Source organism: Bos indicus, chromosome 9, assembly GCF_029378745.1.
Source record: "Bos indicus isolate NIAB-ARS_2022 breed Sahiwal x Tharparkar chromosome 9, NIAB-ARS_B.indTharparkar_mat_pri_1.0, whole genome shotgun sequence".
NCBI lineage: Eukaryota > Metazoa > Chordata > Mammalia > Artiodactyla > Bovidae > Bos > Bos indicus.
Window position 1 is genome coordinate 91516814 of NC_091768.1, and position 21336 is coordinate 91538149.

The 21336-nt window shown below is 40.7% G+C and overlaps 1 protein-coding gene across 7 annotated transcripts in view; it reads right to left on the bottom strand.

The window, feature by feature from the left end:
• The window catches only part of IPCEF1 (interaction protein for cytohesin exchange factors 1), a 167701-nt gene extending 147061 nt beyond the window's left edge, over positions 1-20640 (bottom strand). For 4 of the 7 annotated variants that reach the window (XM_070796421.1, XM_070796422.1, XM_070796417.1 and 1 more), the window contains exons 1-3: positions 20483-20640; positions 10466-10825; positions 10139-10249 (exon numbers count right to left, since the gene is read on the bottom strand). The gene's annotated coding sequence lies outside the window, so the exon portion shown is untranslated. The remainder of the gene's footprint in view (positions 1-10138; positions 10250-10465; positions 10826-20482) is intronic. The other 3 variants (XM_070796423.1, XM_070796420.1, XM_070796419.1) reach the window with 2 other exon arrangements.
• Between the last annotated feature and the right edge of the window lie 696 nt (positions 20641-21336).

The window sequence follows — 21336 nt, forward strand, 5'->3', positions numbered from 1 at the left end:
ACACTGGAAACAACCTAAATATATATCAATAAGTAAATGGATAAACAAAATTGTGGTATACCCACTCAATGAAATATTGAAAGTGAAATGTGGAAGTGTTGGTTACCCAGTTGTGTCTGACTCTGCAGCTTCATGGACTGTAGCCCACCAGGCTCCTCTGTTCATGGGATTCTCCAGGCAGGAATACTGGAGTGGATAGCCATTCCCTTCTCCAGAGGATCTTCCTGACCCAGGGTTTGAACCCTGGTCTCCTGACCTGCAGGCAGATTCTTTACCATCTGCACTACCAGGGAAGGCCGCAACAGAATATTGAACCATTATAAAAATAAATAAAATTGAATATTAATACATGGTAATAAGAGCAATGTCTCAAAATAATTATGATGAGTGAAAAATAAGTCAGACAAAAAAGATAAAATTCTAGAAAATGTAAAATAATCTATAATATAAAGCAGATCAGTGGTTACCTGAGGATGTGGAAAATAAGGAAGGGCTGGTGAGAGGGATTACATTTTCTTGATTGTGATGACAGTTTCATTGGTGTAGATATATGTTAAAACTTACCAAACTGCACACTTTAAATTGTGCCATTTATTAAACATCAATCACTCCTCAATAAAGGGCTTCCCAGGTAGAACAGTGGTAAGAATCTGCCTGCCAATGCAGGAGACACAAGAGATGCAGGTTCAACCCCTGCATCAGGAAGATCCCCTGGAGAAGGACATGGCAACCCACCCCAGTGTGCTTGCCTGAAGAATCCCATGGACAGAGGAGCCTGGCGGGCTACAGTCCAGGGGGCCTCCAAGAGTCGGACACGACTGAGCGACTGAGCACAACACAGCACACGTACCTCAACAAAGCTGGTTTTTTTTTCTTTCCTAACATCCGAGTATGAAATTAGTGTCCATAAATTTAAGAAACGGAAAGAAGGCCAGTGTAGCTAGGAACAGAATGAGTGAGAGGGAATTAAAAGGCAAAATCAGAGGTAAGTGGGGCCAGACCACATGTGTCTTTATAGGCTCAGTCAGTTGTGTGAAATACATTCAAATGGAGGATTATAAACAGAGCAGTAACATGATCTCATTTATGTGAAATGCTCCTTGAGCCTTTTCCAGGATACAGTATAGTTGGAATCATATAGCATGTAATCTCAGATTGGCTTCTTTCACTTACTAAAATTCACTTCAGAAGCCTCAATGTCTTTTCATGACTTGATAGCTCATTTCTTTTCAGCATCAAATAATATTCCATTATCTGGATGAACCATAGTTTATGCATCCATTCCCCTGTTAAAGACATCTTAGTTGATTCCAAGTTTTGGCAATTGTGAATAAAGTTGCTATAAACATGTATTGAGGTTTTTATATGGATATAAGTTTTCAACTCCTTCAGGTAAAATCCAAGGAGTGCAACTGAAGGATAATATGATACGAATATTTCAGTTTAGTAAGAGACTGACAAACTGACTTCCAAAACTGGCTGTCCATATTTTGCATTCTCATCGGCAATGTATGAGAATTCCTGTTGCTCCAGATCCTCACAGGTATTTGGTGTTGGCAGTGCTTTGGGATTTTGACCATTCAGATGGATGTGTAGACGTATCTCCCTGTCTTAATTTGCATTTCCCTAACAAGATAAGATGTTGAGTATCTTCATACACATTTGTCATCTGTATCTTTGGTAAGGTATATGTTCAGATATTTTGCTAATTTTTTAATCACATTGTTTGTTTTCTACTTGTTGAATTTTAAGAGTTCCTTGTATATTTGGGGTTGTAGTACTTTATCAGATATGCCTTTTGTAAATATTTTCCCCAAGTCAGTGGCTTGTGTTATTCTCTGACAATGATTATATTTTAATGTAACTCATTTGATACTGATTATGCCTTCCGTCCACTAAATCTAGCTCTGCTCTGCTCTGCTAAGTCGCTTCAGTCGTGTCCGATTCTGTGCGACCCCATAGACGGCAGCCCACCAGGCTTCCCCGTCCCTGGGATTCTCCAGGCAAGAACACTGAGTGGGTTGCCATTTCCTTCTCCAAGGAATGAAAGTGAAAAGTGAAAGTGAAGTCACTCAGTCGTGTCCGACTCTAGCAACCCCATGGACTGCAGCCTACCAGGCTCCTCCATGGGATTTTCCAGGCAAAAGTACTGGAGTGGGTTGCCATTGCCTTCTAGGTGTATATAGAAAAATGAATAACATAAAAATCAAAATATTACCAGAAACACAAAATAACAAAATATGCTAAGATGTACTGTTTTCTAAGAAATAGCTTTTATTCATATATATACTGAAGAAAGATCAGAAATCCAGTGAGACTCTTGGAAAATCAGTGCAATTTGTTAGTAAGTCAGACTTTTCAGGTAATTGTAGGCATCCCCAGAATCATGGAGCACAAAATAACAGAAAGATAGAAAGCATGGAAATGGAATTATACAATACTGTTTGATATTTTGTTCCCTGCAATCATCCTATTTGGCATTTAAAAATTACGAAAAATTTTCCTAATGTCTTCCTAATGAAGATGATTGTTTTGTTTTATTTTCATGGGGAAAATGCAGGAAATCAGTTTAAATAAACATCTTTGTTAATTCTTATTTATGTAGCTGAAAATGTTAAAGAAAAGAAATAAACATTTCCAGTCTTAGATATGGTCAATAATGTCAAAATCTTGCTTATCAGGTCATCTTCCTCATATACTTTTATATGTTGGGCATTTTCCATAATAACAATGTTAATTTTTTTTAATAAATGTTTGGAACTTCCCTGGTGACTTAGATGGTAAAGAATCTACCTACAATGCAGGAGAACTGGGTTTGATCCCTGGGTCATGAAGATCCCTGTGGAAAAGAATGGCTACCCAGTCCAGTATTCTTGCCTGGAGAACTCCATGGACAGGGGAGCCTGGAGGGCTAAAGTCCATGGGGTCACAAAGTCCATATGCTAAAATTTAGCAATATGACTTAGTCAACTGAGTAGCTGTGTGGAAAACATCTTAAAAAGCTGTTTCACCAATGTAACTTTCAGGTAAATAAAAATTTTGAATGCATAAAATAAAATAACAAAACTATTAAAAGTAGGTATAGGAGAATTTATTTCCTTCTGGAGATGAGAAAGTTTTTCTAAACAATACACAAAACCCAGATTCCAAAAAGATTAGTGAATGTGATGACATAAAAGTTTTTTTCTGCACAGAAAAAAATAACATGCAAAGTCAAAAGACAAATGATCAACTGGGAAAAATATTTCAACACATGTGACAATGAGCTCATTCTTTTAATGTAAAAAGACCTCTTACAAATCAGTTATAAAAGACCATTAAACCAATAGAAAAATTAAAAAAGAACTTAGAGGCGGTTCATAGAAAACAAGCACGAAAGCTTTGCAACAAATAAAAAGACAACCTCAATCATAAAGAAATGAAAAGCAAAATGGAAATGTTATATGAATGCTCAGTTATTGGAAAGCAATTCTTAAAATATACGTCATTAAGAGTATTTAAGTGAAAAAAGTTTAAGATGTAGCATGATCTATGTAGTACACCTCTATCCGTGCTAAATAACTAAATACATATCTATATGCATTGGAGAAGGCAATGGCACCCCACTCCAGAATTCTTGCCTGGAAAATCCCATGGACAGAGGAGCCTGGTAGGCTGCAGTCCATGGGGTCGCGAAGAGTCGGACACGACTGAGCGACTTCACTTTCACTTTCCACTTTCATGCATTGGAGAAGGAAATGGCAACCCACTCCAGTGTTCTTGCCTGGAGAATCCCAGGGATGGCGGAGCCTGGTGGGCTGCCGTCTATGGGGTCGCAGAGTCGGACACGACTGAAGCGACTTAGTAGTAGTATATGCATATCTATATATACACATATATGCATTATGCTTAAATACTTTCCATATGTATTGAAATACATCTGTATGTTCTATATGCATAGAATATTCTAGAACAATGTATAAACTGGTGACGGTGGTTGCTTTTATAGTGGAAGCCTGGAAATCCAGTGTGAGTAGTAAATATAACTTTCCATCCTGTGTGCTTTATATAAAGTCTAAATTTTTAAATGGATGTCTGTATTACCTTTTCAGTGAAAAATAACTAGTTGATTTAAAAAAGCTAAATTAATACATTCAACAGATATTTCTTTGTGTCAGTCACTGTTCAAATGCTAAGAATATAGGTGATGGAAAACCAACATAAATCTCTGTCCCCAGCTCTAACATGGTCCCGAGGGGAGAACCATAAAAGTCTCTAATGAATTCTGTTCAGTCGTTATTTTTTGACAGCAACTTCACAAATGTTTTCTTTGGATATGTGCCCTTCTCAATGTAAGGGAATATACTGAGTCTTACATACAATAGTATCTATAGAAACGCATTCCGTGGAACTGACACAATTGTCATCATCATAATTTGGATAGGCTTTGTCAAGTTAGAAGAAACAAGAAGAGATACATGATTCATACCTCCATATGTATTTATACCATTTTAGAACTTCATTGTGGAGAAGGAAATGGCAACCCACTCCAGTATTCTTGCCTGGAGAATCCCAGGGACAGAGGAGCCTGGTGGGCTGCCGTCTATGGGGTCGCACAGAGTCGGGCACAACTGAAGCAACTTAGCAGCTGCAGCAAAACTTCATTGTCCTTGGAGCAAAACATTTCTAACCTCTGTTTTACAATTTATCTATTGAGAGTGTAGAAGCCTTTCACTCCCTTATTGCTTATTATTCATTATTTTAGAATTCAAACCTAAACTATGTCACGAAGATTCAGGACTAAAAGCATCCCAAAGACTTTTACTATCATTCATACACACAAAATTTTCACCAGTGGCCTAAGTTTTCATTTCCATTGTATCTCTATGTCTTTTTCTCTAGATATAGAACAACTATGCCAACAAAATGTAAAATTACAGCTGTTAAGAATTTGCTTCACTTATTAAAAATGTATATTTTAGTTAAAGGATGGAGTAGCTAAAGACCAATATTCTAAAATATAGTGGATGAGCACAAGGCTTGCTCAGTGTTTGGTCATAAAGGGATTTCTTGGCCAATAAACTGGAAAAAGCTGCATATTAAGTTTCCCCACAATTAAAAATTTTCCCCACGTTGGAGAGTAACAGCACCTGTTAGCAAATTAGTCCTCTAAAAAAATTCTTCAAGGAAGAATTGTGCTTAACTCTGAGCCTCTGTTTCTTTCTTTCTTCTCTATGTTAATAAATAGATTTCCTGCCATCAGAGGAAATTATCATCTGTTCTCAAAGCAGGACACGTTTCCATTTTTAATCGTTGCTTTCCTCTCAGCAAACTCTGGGGTACTTCCTGGCCCTAGGAAGTCATGTTGTCATATTTCTTATTAGCTCACAGCTACTTCCAGCTTCTATTGGTAAGAATTACAGCATAACATACCTCTGTCACAAGGAGCTCACTCTTGGTCCCCTGGTAAGAAGAAAGTGAAGACTGAACATGTGTGTGCTTAAAACAACTGAAATTCAATACTACCTACCAGATTATTTCCTCTTAAGGATAATCCTCTCTGAGAGAGCACAGGAATAACCAATAACAACAAATGCAATCTCTCTTTTTTTTAAGCATGGAACAAAAGAGATCCAGTTCAAACCACTTCCTCAAAATAAAATAGGATGGGAAACAACCTTCCTGTTAACAGAATACCAATGGGACTTTTAAAATTACAGCCTCTCTTTCAGCTAACACTTTGCCCAAGAAAGTTTTATTGGATTAAATGTTAAAACGAATCCAAGAATTTTCTCTTACAAGTATGTTCAGACATGGATCCAAGCCTTCCAAAGTTCTGTTAGCTCTTGACTTTTATTGTTACGCCTTGCTTTCAAAGCTTCCTGGACTGAAACAGTCTACCAGCTAAAGGTGAACCTTAATGAAAGAATTCTTTTTTTCCTTTTTTTTTTTAAAGGCGATGTTGTCACCAACAAAATCCCGCTACAATTTCCTTAATTCACATGCAGAACAAACACGGGCTTCCCAGATGGTGCTAGTGACAAAGAATCCGCCTGCCAGTGCAGGAGACATAAGAGAAGTTGGTTTGATCCTTGGGTCGGAAAGATCCCCTGGAGGAGAAAAATGGCAAGCCACTCCACCTGGAGAAACCCATGGAAGGCTGCAGTCCATAGGGTGGCAAAGAGTCGGGCTTGACTGAAGCGACTTAGCAAGCACGCAGGACGTACGTGACTGAAAAATCAGGGACCATGACATTTTCATACTTTATGAGGCAGACACTTGACCTAACATTTGATAACTTTTTATGAGGCAAATTCACCTTCTGGTGAAAGCCTGTGAATGACAAATATTTATCTGAGAATCTAAGCTTATCAAGAAGCTAAAACTGGTCATTTTGTTTAAGGGTGTGCTTAAGAACTTTTTGATTAAAAAAAAAAACACCTTGAAAACTTTGAAGAGATTTCTCTCCCTTGGCAAACAGAACTGGAGACTCAAGTATTTTGTCTCCAGTTCTGCTTGAATTGCCACGTCTTCTCTGCCAGCTGGGCGCCCTCCCCCAGCCCCATCTGTGCAGCTTGCTAAATCACTGAGGAAACCACTAGGCACAAAGTCAGCACAAATAACCCTCCGAGCCCAAGAGAAGCTGTCACTTAATAAGAGAGCCCGAGGAGAGAAAGGGAGATTGAGTAGGGGCTCTGTTAAAAAAAAAAAAAAAGCACATTACAAGGTAAAGAAAAATTATCAGTAAAGATCTGTGTAATCAGGAGGTTTCCCCCAAAACCTTACAACATCTCAATGTTCAGCTGATCTTGAAGCAGGTCTGGTGGGGGGTGCCCTGGAGAGGATCATGATTGGAAAGACTTGAAAGAAATTTCTTCTAATGAAAAAGCCAGCATTAGCTGCTGCCCTGTGGAAATACAGGCTTGTCTCTCATCCAAAGTGCCCAAACCCAGATCGACTTCCTTTTCTGACGGCCTTTGGAGTGTTACTGAAACTCAAGTCATGGGTTGGCTCCTCAAATGAGCCAGTTTGCTTAGATGTCTTATCAGTCACGGGCTCAACCTTAGTGCCTTGTACAGGCACAGCCTTGAGAGAGATGAGGATTAGGAGAGAGGAAGGATGAAATGAGGGAAATCTACCATCTTCACACACACAGGACAATACCGCATTGTACTGAAAAACATTTTAAATCAGAAAAAACGCTGAACGAATCTTCAAGAATAAATGCTGCAGTCTTTGTTGCCGGGCAGTTGACATTTAGAGGGTCTAGACTAAGTGTTTATCAGCTTGAAGTTGTGGGACAGATGAGCCAAACGGTTTGGCAACCAAAACTAGCTCCCAGTCGGAACCGGCTAATTCACACAATGGCACTGTAACTCATAACGACTGAAAGACTTTTCCTTTCCAAGAATGTGTTCATGTTAACCCAGATTTAACAGTGGAGAGTCTGGGAGTCAGGAAACCTAAGCAGTGAACTGAGCGTTACCTCTAACCAGCTGCTCACACTTGAGAAATCACAAAAGCTCTTTGGACCTCCATTCCCTATCCATAAAGTGATCAATGGAGACCAAATGGAGTCCACGGTCCCTCTGAGCCAAAATAGGTTTGGTGTCTGATCCTATGCAGTAGGCACTGACATCAGGCCTCCAACACAGGTGGGGAGAGGCCTTCCGAAACGTTCAATATAAGCTAAGGATACTTGCTCAATGGGATGACCCAGGCTAGGACACAGTGAGGAGCAGAAGATAATTAGGCTTGAAATCAAACTTTACCTAAACGATAAATCAGTAGAGACAACTGACTGATAAAGCAATAGGATGCTCCAGAGGCAGAAACATCCTATAAGAAGCAGTAGACTAGATTAGAGCCTCAGTTCAGTTCAGTTCAGTTCAGTCGTTCAGTCGTGTCCAACTCTTCGCAACCTTGGACAAGTCACTTCACCATTCTGAGCCTCAGTTTCCTCCATGGGTCCATTACTATCTTCCCTGCACACAGCACAAAGTCGATCTAAGAAAATGTGCACAAGCACCCTTGGGTGATTGTAGACATCATAGCTCAGAGGTTCCACATGAAGAGGCATTTAGGATTTAGAAGGAGGTCTCCTTCCCAAAAAATAAAACAAAAACAAACAAAAGGGTGGAAGAACATTTTTTGAGTAAACAGCTTCCAACTTTCCCACTTATAAAATATGGACACTGAAATGTCAATCGGTGAAACTTCAGTGACTCAGACGGTAAAGAATCTGCCTGCAATTCAGGAGACTCATGTTTGAGCCCTGGGTCGAGAAGATCCCCTGGAGACGGGAATGTGTCTACCCACTCCAGTATTCTTGCCTGGAGAATTCCATGGACAGAGGAGTCTGACATGGCTATATAGTCCATGGGGTCACAAAGAAGTCAGACAGAACTGAGTGACTCTCTCACTTTCACTTCACTTTACTTTCTCTAGGCTCTCCAAGAGAACAGGGAGCAGACTGTTCATTGGAAATGACGGCATGATAAAAAAGATTGCTAAACCCAAGTCTTTGTCATATTTACTCAAAACCCCAGACCACGCAAGACATTCAAGGAAGCAAAAAAGTCAGAGAATCTCTGCTTTATACCAGGAAGCAGGACACATTCTGAGAGGCAAGGCGATCAGTAGGGTTCAGCAGAGGGATTAGTCCAATATGCCCAGCTAATCTTGAAAAAGAGGCCCAGAAACCTGGGAGTAAGGGTAAAGAAAAAAAAATAGGGCACAGCCAAGATTTCCTGGGGGCTACTGATTGGGTGAACAGGTAGAGGAAAAGAAGACAGTGTTTCTTCCATGAATAACTAAGAAGAGAAGTCTAGGAAGAGAAGTATTAGACAACAAAGCTACCTTGTCCTAGAAAATATCAATACAAGTGTGATTCGACAAAGCAAAATTAACCCCTAAATGAGGGGGGAAGAGAGCTTAATGATTTTTAAAAATTATACCCAACCAAGTTTATTTGTTTTGATCAGCTCTCCATGAACTCTCAAAAGAATATAAGGAGAACAGCCAGAGAATATTGAGCATTCAATTCTAAACACATGTAATGTAATAGAAATATAATTTTAATATGTCAGAGTACAGTTGTATCTCTTTTTTTTTTTCAAATACACACACATATAAAGAAAAAGGACAAAGTATTGAAATTTTTGCACCAAAATGTTAATTATGTTTAGTTCAATATGGTAGGAAAATGGGAAATATTTATCTTTTCCTAGTTTATTTGCATTTTGACAATCAAGATGCATTATATGTATGCTAAAAAAATAAGTATTTTTAAAAACAAGCAGTAAATAGCATGATAGTTGATAATATAAATTTAGCATGAGGTTGAATGCAAAGTATTTGCCTAAAGAAATCTTTTTATACTATCCTTTTATCTAATTTGGTATTTACAAATCTTTTTTTCTCAAGAACTTCTTCTGATCTTATAATAAATAGAAACCATGAAAGGAGACTATTCAAACACACCTCAAAATCCTACCTGCCTAACTTTTAATGTCTATTTTGTTCCCCTTTCCAATTTGAATGAGGCTTTGTCCCAAGCCTCCTCGGCTATGATCTGGAAATGTCTTTAGAAATAAGATATTCCTCAGCACTTGGGCAAATCGGTGACAAGCACTCCTGACATTATATTCTTCACCCAAACAAGCATCCTCTGGCCTAAATGGAGTTCGATGACATATACTCCAGCCCGGGGATGAGAGGAGGGGGCAAGAAGCACAAATCAGCCTTATCTAAAAATAAGAAATATCGTGGCATCCTTTTCCCTCTTCCCTCAAGGCAGCCATATGTTAAATTCTGGTGCCAGAATCAAAGGTTGGGCTTTGTTGGGGTTGGGCTCCCGCCTACACTACTTTATGCGTGACCTTCAGCCAAGTTCTTAAACTCTCTGAACCTGTTTCTTCATCAGGTGAAGGGGAGGTAGCACTTTCCAGAGTGATTCGATTGAGAAAATTAGACAAGGATTATACTGCCTTTAACACCTTCCCTGGGAGGCAGCAAGTACACGTTAGCTCTTAGTGATAACAGTAGTGCCAACCACACAGCTGGGAACATGGGAACCAATGCAGCCTGCCTGAGAAACAGCAGTTGGAAACAAGGAGCCCTCACGAACCCTATTTTCTGGCTTCACTCCAAAGCTCACCTCAGTGGCGCTCACTGCCCAGGAAGTTCTAAACACTGTAGAGGAGACCTCACTGGCCAGGGGCTTCCATCCATTGGCAAAAGGCCCAGGTCCATGGTAAGAAACATGAGGCTGTGGGGAACAGACGGCAATGCTCAGTATCTGAACTCCATCCGGGACTGAGAGGAGACTCTTGCTAACCCACACCCAACATAGATCACAGAGGAGTAAGTGTTTAATGCAAAGTGGAAACGACCCCACGTCTAGGACTCTGCTGCTCCCAGGAACACCAAACTGAAAAGCAAGTCCCTTCCGAAGGAATAGCCGAGCCTTGCTCTGCTCACTTACTCCGCTAAGTGGTCTGGGATCTCTCTCCTCTTGATGGCTTCTCGGGACAGGATAGCTGGGGATCTGATGTTCTTGTCAAGGCAACTGATCTGTACTTCACTCTGGAATGCTGGTGAGTGTCCACAAAATAAATTGTGCCTACTGCGTACCTCCAACCCTGCCCGACAATTCCCTCTAAGTCCCTGTTGCCTACGCAAAAAAGGTTCCAGTTGGTTAATCAAGTTGAAAATTCAAGTCCAGGGAGCTCAGTGGCTTGTGTTCCAGGGTGAAATGCAGCTTGAGCTGGAAAATCCTGGCCAAGTTTCACCAAGAGAGTTCAAGTTCAGAGCCTTCTCTTTGACAGAATGGCTGTAGTTGACTCTAACCAGGGAAAGATAATGTTAATTCACATGATGATAAGGGAACTTACAAGATGATCATGTCTGTTCTCTTGCAGTAAAACCCCTGGAAAACATGAGATATCCAAAAGGCTCTTGGTGAATGTTAAATATTCAAACATGGCCTTTTCATCATATTATATGATTAATATTTACATTCATGAGTGAGAACAATTCTTTGCCTATTTTATCAGGATCATAAGAGAGGCTTGGATTCATGGTTCAACAAGGAATCAGCAAATAAGGCCTTTGGCGTAATTTGCCTTAGGCTTTTAACAGGTAGAAAGAACAAAGTTGTTATAACTGACCTGTACTTCAAGTGAATGAATTAAATGTTCCTGGCACAACCATTAGTTTGCTAAACTTGCAGAAGTTTCAAGAAGTTGATGAGGTAACATGTAGTCATCAGACCAGAAAAACTAGTGCAAACATCCCCCATATGGCTTTATCCTCTGAGTTATCCGAACAGAATAATCACGAACAAGTAGCTTCGTAACCATAAAAAGCATGGTTTTCATGTTCCCAGTCATTTTCTCAGTTTTTTTTAAAAGAATGAAAGGTCTCCTCTTTCAAACATGACTTAGTATAGCCAAGTGTCTTCTGGGTGAGAAGTGACACCTTACCCCGAATTATATTCTGTGGGAGTGGATAATGTTAAATTGAGACTCCTGGGAAGAATTTTGAGCTGTCTCCATTTCTTTCCTTTTTTCTGAGAGGTCTTGTATTTTCCTATTTTAGATATGTTTGGTATCGATATAAAAATTTGTCTATAAATGGTTAAATGTTCTATTCCTAGGTAATATTAGAGATTAGTACACCAAACTCCTAAGGAAGTTTTTCCCTTCGTGAAAGTCAGGGGAAAAAAAGAAATTCTAATTTGTTCAATGCGAAAGAATCTAACCAGCCACAAATTTCCATTGAGCATTTTGAAAGAAATTACCTAAAATTAACAACAAGTCTAAAGAAAATTGATTGTTAATAAATTAAGAGGAGGAACAAAAAGGTATTTTTAGTTTTGAATAGATTAAATGAACTAGCCAACCTACAGTAATGTTTTCCTGCTGTAAGAATGTTGTCCTGCTAGGGATAATTATGGTAATCGGGATTAGGGTAATTTAAACTGGACTGACTGAAAAGAGGAAGTAAGAGATTCTTAAGTTGCAGAAAAACCCAAGAATATACTTAAAACCCTGGCTGTTTATGCTGCCATTAAAACAGCTATGCGATACCAAACTAATTTTATGTGTGAAAGTGAAGTCGCTCAGTTGTGCCCGACTCTTTGCAACCCCATGGATAGCCTGCACCAAGCTCCTCCGTCCATGGGATTTTCAAGGCAAGAAGTACTGGAGTGGGTTGCCATTTCCTTCTCTAGGGAATCTTCCCAACCCAGGGATCAAACCCAGGTCTCTCACATTGTAGACAGACGCTTTACCGTCTGAGCCACCAGGGAAGTCCTTATGTATCAAAGGGATCAACAATCATAGATGAAAGAACTAAAATGACCCAACGTCGATGACTTGGGAAGTCTCTCTTCGCTATATGTTTAGATTGAAGTCTTGAGTTTTTATGTTTCGACCAAAACACCATCACATCGCATCATTTTCCAGTTCAGAATATTTGAACTTTTCTTTCACTGTACAGCTTGAGGAAATCAACATCCTCTCAAACGGACACTCATGTTCCATATCTAGTAGATGACCACAACAGTATAATAATCTGGAATCCCCAACTAGACTCAACTCATGAAAGGAGGCTCTTTTACAGATTTCACAATAGCCTAATTTCCATTCTGTTAATGTGTCCCATTGTTCAGTGTCTGTATTCATTCCCATTCAGTGATGAAGTGGATCTACTGTTTGAGGCCCAGTGCCACCGGTTAAAGTCAGAGAAATGAGTCATGCTGGATTTGGTCCCTAGAAGCACTTGCCAGCAATTAGATGAGTTTATGACTCTTACTCTTTACTCCCTTTAGTTTCCTAGGGCTATAGTTACAAAAGACCACAAGCTGAGTGGCTTCAAACAACAGAAACTTGCTCTCTCATAACCCTGGAGACCAGATGTCTGAAATCAAGGTGTCATCAGAGCCACACTCACCATAAAACACACAGGGGAAAATTCCTCCTCACCTTCCCCAAGGCATCTGGAGGGCTGGCCATTCCTTGGTGACCACTGGCTTGCAGCTACATCACTCGGATCTCTGTCTGCCTCATCACATGGCTTTCTCCCAAGCTACCTCTGGCTTCACAAGGCTTTCTTCTTACAAGGACATCAGTCTGCTTGGATCTGGGCTCCTTTCATTATGACTTTAACTTAATTACATCCACAACTCCTCCATTTCCAAATATGACCACACTCTGAGGTACTGGAGGTTAGAACTTTAGCAGGTTTTTTCCCTTGGGGGAGGAGGCACAGTTTAACTCATAACACCCACTACTATCTTTCATCCAATCCTCTTTTGCCTGTAAAGCTCTTATATATCAACTGAGTCTCTACATGGTAAGATAATAAAATCTGAGCCAAGACAGAAGGCCCCATTGGTTTATAATGTTTTCATTTGCTTCAAAGCATTTCCACTTAATTGCATTTGGTCCACACAACAAAACTGGATAGGTATTTTTATCTCAGGTTTTATGGATGAGAAAACTAAAGTGCAGAGAAGTTAAAGGCCTTGCTTGGTAGCACACAACCTTTGTACTACCACAGGCAGAATACTCAGGCCTCCTAACCTCTTCATCTGTGCTGTTCCCACTAATAAACAAGGCCTAACATGTAGTATCATCACTATGGGTGCACTGACACTCAACAAAGAAACTGGATTTTTCAAATTAAATAGGACATTGTTACAAAAGAGCAACAGGAGGGACGCTTGTGATGGTCAAGGGTTATGTCTCTTGACGAAAGTCACAGACTATCCAAGGATGGTTCTGAAAGTCATGAAGCCCACTGGATCTCCAGACTCCTTTGGTTCCATTTGGTTGAGATCCCTACGTAATCCTTTCAGTTCAGTTCAGTCACTCAGTCGTGTTTGACTCTTTGCAAACCCATGAATCATAGCATGCCAGGCCTCCCTGTCTGTCACCAACTCCTGGAGTTTACCCAAACTCATGTCCACTGAGTCAGTGATGCCATCCAGCCATCTCATCCTCTGTCGTCCCCTTCTCCTCCTGCCCCCAGTCCCTCTTTTTCAATGAGTCAACTCTTCGCATGAGGTGGCCAAAGTATTGGAGTTTCAGCTTCGGCATCAGTCCTCCCAATGAACACCCAAGACTGATCTCCTTTAGGATGGACTGGTTGGATCTCCTTGCAGTCCGAGGGACTCTCAAGAGCCTTCTCCAACACCACAGTTCAAAAGCATCAATTCTTCAGTGCTCAGCTTTCTTCACAGTCCAACTCTCACATCCATACATGACCACTGGAAAAATCATAGCCTTGACTAGACGGACCTTTGTGGCAAAGTAACCCTTTAGGTCAGCCTAATGGCAACCCACTGCAGTATTCTTGCCATGGACAAAGGAGGCTGGTGGGCTGCCATCCATGGGGTCGCAAGAGTCGGACATGACTCGGCAACTAAACACAACCACCAAGAAGTAGCTACATTGACAACCACATACATGCAGTCAGGTCAGGACACAGGGAGTGCCCTCACCAAAAAGAAAAATTCTTTTCCATTAACTCTTCAACCAAGAAATAGAAAGGAATGTCAGTTAAGGAGATTTCAAAGCAGGAAGTGAATCTGCTCATACTCCTCCTTGGTCTCCCAATTCTTGGCCTCAGTTCACTACTTATATAAGAAAATATTGAATGCAAATGAAATCAATGCAATGTCATGTACACTGGTAGTTAGGCCACAGGCTCAGAAATGCACAAAGATCTGGGCTTGAATCCTGTCTCCGTACCTGCCTAGCTGAGTGCTTTTAGGGTATTTTAACTCTTGAAGCTTCAACTTCATGGACATAACAGCAGTGCTCTTAGTATTTCCCAGGACTGTTTTGAAAAGAGATTGCTTTGACAATTGTTCATGTGAAAATAAATGTGTTGATTACAGTGCCTTGTTCGACAATATCTTTGGTTTGTATTCAATATCTTGTATCCAATATCTTTGGAGTTGTATTCAACTCCACACATGAACATTCAGTAAATGCTATGGACCATCTGTTCCAAAGCCTACCACGTTGCTACTTCTAGTTCAATTTGCACTGCATACTGTCTGGGTTTCCCTGGGTTTTACAACTGGGCAGAAGGTTCACTGTTTGGTTTAGTTCTTTCATCCCTAATCTAAATTTCAGTTTTTGCTAAAGAAGTGGTCATTTTTTATTCAGAAATTTTTTAAGAGTTCTTCCATACTCTAGCAATTTGGGATAAGTTTAAACTTGTTAACTTTTCACATTTCAATGCCTTCTATTTCAACTCCCAAGTCAGCTTAAGAAATCTGTTTTTTGCTGATATTTGTAGGGTTTTTTTTTTTTGCCTCTTTGTCTGCCAATAATCTCTCACTTGATCATTTCTAACACAAGGACAGGAGATTTGTTCCAGTGCCTATAAGCCAAAATAAATGATTTTGGTTAAGTCTCTGATAAGGGCCTCCTCCACAGTGACCGGTCAGTACTGAGTGGGATGGCCAAGATCCTAAGAAGAAATATTTGCTACTCTACAAAAATATTTTTCTGATCTCTCCCCAGGTATACCAAAATGAAAAAGACACGTCAATATTCCCTTAAAAATAAGTTACTCTTATGACAGCAGATATAAACTTAATTTAGAACTATCCAACTGACTGTTGAACTTGCTAGAATGTTACCCAATACAGCTTCAGAGGCAGTTATAAATCTAGAGAAAATAGCCTTTTTTCATGTTATTCCAGGAACCAAGTAGACTAGTCAGCCCCAGAGGGGATCTGGTTCACTATTCTCACTTTAGAGCTGTCACACAATTCTGCACCAGACTTAATCTCAAAGGGAATTCCCAATGAAGATTAAATAATATAACTCATGTCAATTCAACTGCAAGGAACCACAAAGTTTAGCACACTATAACTAAAAACTACTTAGTGGAAGATTAAGAGAGTTAAAATTGCGTTGATTTTTTTAACTCCACATTTATTTTGTTTTCAGATTATTAGGGTAGTCTCAATATGCTTCACTAATGAAAAATTTGAAAAAAAAATAGAAAAGCTTGAAGACAAATAAAACTATCATCAGCTATAAACCAAATTGGTGGTGGTGGTGCAGTCCCTAAGTATGTCTGACTCTTCTGACCCCATGGACTGTAGCCTGCCAGGCTTCTCTGACCATGGGATTCTCCAGGCAAGAATACTGGAGTGGGTTGCCATTTCCTTCTCCAGGGGATCTTCCTGACCCAAGAAGCAAACCTGGGTCTCCTGCATTGCAGGCAAATTCTTTACTGACTGAGCTATGAGGGAAGCCCATAAACCAAATTAATTACATGTTAATGCATTAACATATTTACCTCAGTCTTAGTGTTTTACTTAGCTGAAAGTTGTTTCTTCTTTTTATTAATTTAACCTTAGTATATCACAATATTTCAAGAACATCATTTTATTGATGGTCTTTTTAATACACTATCATGTATTTAACAATCTTGAAAACTAAGCATATAAAATTTATTTTTAATCAATAATTCATGAATCATGCTTATTTTATGAAATTTCAGTCCAGTTCAGTTCAGTCGCTCAGTCATGTCCGACTCTTTGCAACCCCATGAATCAGAGCACGCCAGACCTCCCTGTCCATCACCAACTCCTGGAGTTGACTCAAACTCATGTCTATCGAGTCAGTGATGCCATCCAGCCATCTCATCCTCTGTAGTCCCCTTCTCCTCCTGCCCCCAATCTCTCCAAGCATTAAAGTCCTTTCCAATGAGTCAACTCTTCTCATGAGGTTGCCAAAGTATTAGAGTTTCAGCTTTAGCATCAGTCCTCCCAATGAACACCCAGGACTGATCTCCTTTAGGATGGACTGGTTGGATCTCCTTGCAGTCCAAGGGACTCTCAAGAGTCTTCTCCAACACCACAGTTCAAAAGCATCAATTCTTCAGAACTCAGCCTTCTTCACAGTCCAACTCTCACATCCATACATGACCACTGGAAAAATCATAGCCTTGACTAGACGGACCTTTGTTGGCAAACTAATATCCCTGCTTTTCAATATGCTATATAGGTTGGTCATAACTTTCCTTTCAAGGAGTAAGCGTCTTTTAATTTCATGGGTGCAATCACCATCTGCAGTGATGTTGGAGCCCAGAAAAATAAAGTCTGACACTGTATCCAGTTTCCCCATCTATTTCTCATGAAGTGATGGGACCAGATGCCATGATCTTCGTTTTCTGAATGTTGAGCTTTAAGCCAACTTTTTCACTCTCCTCTTTCACTTTCATCAAGAGGCTTTTTAGTTCCTCTTCACTTTCTGCCATAAGGGTGGTGTCATCTGCATATCTGAGATTATTGATATTTCTCCTGGCAACCTTGATTCCAGCTTGTGCTTCTTCCAGCCCAGCGTTTCTCATTATGTACTCTGCATATAAGTTAAACAAGCAGGGTAACAATATGCAGCCTTGATGTACTCCTTTTCCTATTTGGAACCAGTCTGTTGTTCCATGTCCAGATCTAACTGTTGCTTCCTGACCTGCATATAGGTTTCTCAAGAGGCAGGTCAGGTGCATAAAGTATTGGTCAAAATTCTACAGGCCAGGCTTCAGCAGTACATGAACCATGAATTTCCAGATGTTCAAGCTGGTTTTAGAAAAGGCAGAGGAACCAGAGATCAAATTGCCAACATCCATTGGATCATGGAAAAAGCAAGAGAGTTCCAGAAAATCATCTATTTCTGATTTACTGACTATACCAAAGCCTTTGACTGTGTGGACCACAATAAACTGTGGAAAATTCTGAAAGAGATAGGAATACCAGACCACCTGACCTGCCTCTTGAGAAACCTATATGAATGTAGAAAACAACACAAAATTAAAAAAAGATAAATTGGTGATTAAATTTGTAAGTGTGACCATAGAGTTTTAAAAACTGAAGAAAATTTGTTGGCAATTGCCATTTGGTAAAGATCTATGCAATGGCAGGCACCATGCAACTGCATTTCTAATCCTTACATGACAGCACAAAAAGCTCATTTTATTATAATTATCACTTTGAAGGTTCAGAGGTCATAGAGCTAGTACGTGGTGGATACAGACTATGAACAGATGTGTCTAATCCCCAAACTGTTTCCCGACTACATCACACTACCCGCCATCATCACCTCCACTTCACGACTTCTTCCACCGCCACCTCCATCACCACCACTATCATCTCTACCATCACATCTATGGATCTTTACCGTCACCTTCACCAACACCGCTCTCCACTATCACCACTTTCAACACCATTTCCACCACCAGCTCTATCACGTCCTCTACCATTCCCTCCATGACCACCTCGACCATCTCCACCACCACCTCCAGGATCCACCACCACCTCCAGGATCTCCACCACCACCTCCAGCATCTCCACCACCACCTCCAGGATCTCCACCACCACATCCAGGATCTCCACCACCACCTCCAGTATCCACCACCACCTCCACCATCTCCACCACCACCTCCAGCATCCACCACAACCTCCAGTATCCACCACCACCTCCAGGACCTCCATCACCACCTCCAGCATCTCCACCACCACATCCAGTACCTCCATCACCACCTCCAGTATCCACCACCACCTCCACCATCTCCACCACCACCTCAAGTATCCACCACCACCTCCAATACCTCCACCACCACCTCCAGTAACCACCACCACCTCCAGTATCCACCACCACCTCCACCATCTCCACCACCACCTCCACTATCTCCACCACCTCCAGTATCCACCACCACCTCCAGTACCTCCATCACCACCTCCAGTATCCACCACCACCTCCAGTATCTCCACCACCACCTCCAATACCTCCATCACCACCTCCAGTATCCACCACCACCTCCAGCATCTCCACTACAACCTCCAGCATCTCCACCACCTCCACCCTCTCCACCACCACCTCCATATCTCCACCACCACCTCCAGGATCTCCACCACTACCTCCACCATCTCCACCATCACCTCCAGGATCCACCACCACCTCAACCATCATTTCTACCGGCAGCTCAGACTCTACATCCTCACCACCTTCCCCATCACCACTTCCGCCCCCCTCTACACCTCTACACAGGCCACCATAACGCCACTCTTAAGGTTTCTTATCATGTCTTTTCTATATACCCTTTCTTCTCTTCCCACCTTCATATTCTCCTCTCCTGCTTCACTCTGACCTTTTTCAACCTGGACTTCCTTACGTGCCTGAGTCATAGAGATAAGGCAAACACTGCCAGACCACACTCATTTTATGAATAAGCCCAATCATTCATTCATTGCACAAACACTGACTGAGAGCCTAGTATGGGACAGGCACTGTTCCGAGCACTGAAGAGTCCAGTAATTCTTCCATTTGTACGATTTTCTTCAATACCAAAGAGCTTATAGGATTTTCTTCACTCTCATACACCATTTACCCATTAAACTTGCTTGAGTTCCCAACTCATTCTGCCTGGCCTCCACAGCAGGTGGAAAGCAGAAGTGAACTGCTCAAAAAGGATACGCGAGTAAAAAGGAAAGTCAGGCAATAGTCATGAAGTAACTTCTTATCACTTATTGCCACAGCAAGCCACCACAGGAAAGAACTTCCTATTTCCATACTGCTTAACGCAGCTTGCCTGTAAGAGTTCACACATGGACTATCTTCAGAAAAGACACTTGATATATAAAGAGAGGAGAGAGACGTTTAAAAATAAAGAATATGTATACCAACAAATATACAAACTGAAGTCCTTTTTCTTCTCACTTGCATGATGTGCGCAGAAGGAAACCCATGTTCTTTCTGTTTCTATTTCCAAGTCAAATTTTAATTAGCTGTAGAGGAATCCGAGTCTATGTATGACTATACAATGCCTAAGAACACACAGGCCCCTACATACTAATAAATTCCACTACTACAGTCAGCAATGCCTTGGTGGCTTATAATCCTGTCTCTTACAATTAAGTTTCTTTCACACATTCACAAGCAAAGAAAACCAAACGTTCCAGACGTCCTGGGTAAAAACCTCTGAACCAACATTACCTAATTTCCCATTTCATACAGAGATATCTTATCAAGCCTGTGACTTTTTATCTAAAAGTAAAATCCCCTCCAGCGGTCTGCATACAAAGGAGGATTCTCTACAAAGAACACACCTTCTCAAAAGAGGGTGGCCACAGAGTGTTTTCCCAGATGAATTCCTCAGGACCCACACACATGCCAAACTGTTCCTCTAAATCAAACCCGTGGTCTGCAGTCCCAGCAGTTATCAATACAACATCCACTACAGAAATAGAAGAGAGGAGAGTTCACAGTTCTCTCCTTCAAGACTCTAAAAGTGTCTGTAGCACTGGACTTCCCAACAGCAAGTTTATGAAAAGCTGAGCAAACATGACATCCCAAGAGTCACATCTTACTCACAGCTCACTATTTTAAAGAGAGTGCCAGAGTATCCGTTGCTTCACCATCTTGAGATGCCAAGCAATGACTTTATACGTCAGCCAAGGAGTGGTTTTACTTACATGCAATAAAAAGAGAGTAAATCCAAGTACCAGCTCTTTATCCCTGATTTCAGAAAATTCATAATACTCTGAGGTCAAGGTTGAGGATTCCTCCGTATGCAGCCACAGCTGGGGCAGCTCCACAAGACGACCATTAGAAGCTGGCCAGAGAATAAAGCTCTTTCAAAAGAAGAGGAAGTGTCATCTCTAACTTCCCCAATCTCATTGTTCTTCCTTCTTATTGTTAATAAGCCTTCCTTGATTCCAAAAGACAGGACACAATTCATGTAAATTAGTTACATCTCCTCTGTCAGACTCCATTGATCACTAAACACTATTCAGTATCTTCATTTCCAGGCCACACGTGGGAAACATTACATCGTTTTGCATTCTCATTTTGGAGGCAAAGATGTTTATTTGCAGGCGAGGGTGGGGTGGGGTGGGGTGAGGTCATTTGCAGAGCTGTTCCTGGTGGGTTTAGTTGAAATGCTGCTTTTTTATCATCAACCTCTTTTAGGCTCAATGTTCTTTTGCATTTCCCTTCTTTCTCACCTCATAGTGTTCATATTACTCCTAAATAGATGACACAGATAAATGTGCAAAAAGTATCTTATGTTAAAAATAAGTCAGCCTGTCTTTCTCCTGCAGCATAATTAATAGATTCTCTAACTTTAAAACTTATATTTCACGTGCTCGAAAAGGAAAATGACAGGGGAAAATTAGGGAGACCTGAACTCACCATCAATAAATGTCTGCCCTCTGACTTCTCTTTTTCAATACCAGCATCTTGTCTCCTTAAACCTTCTTGAGGAAAGAACATGATCTCATTGTACTTATGGTCCACTTGCAACAAAAAGGAATCAAGTCATTTGAAA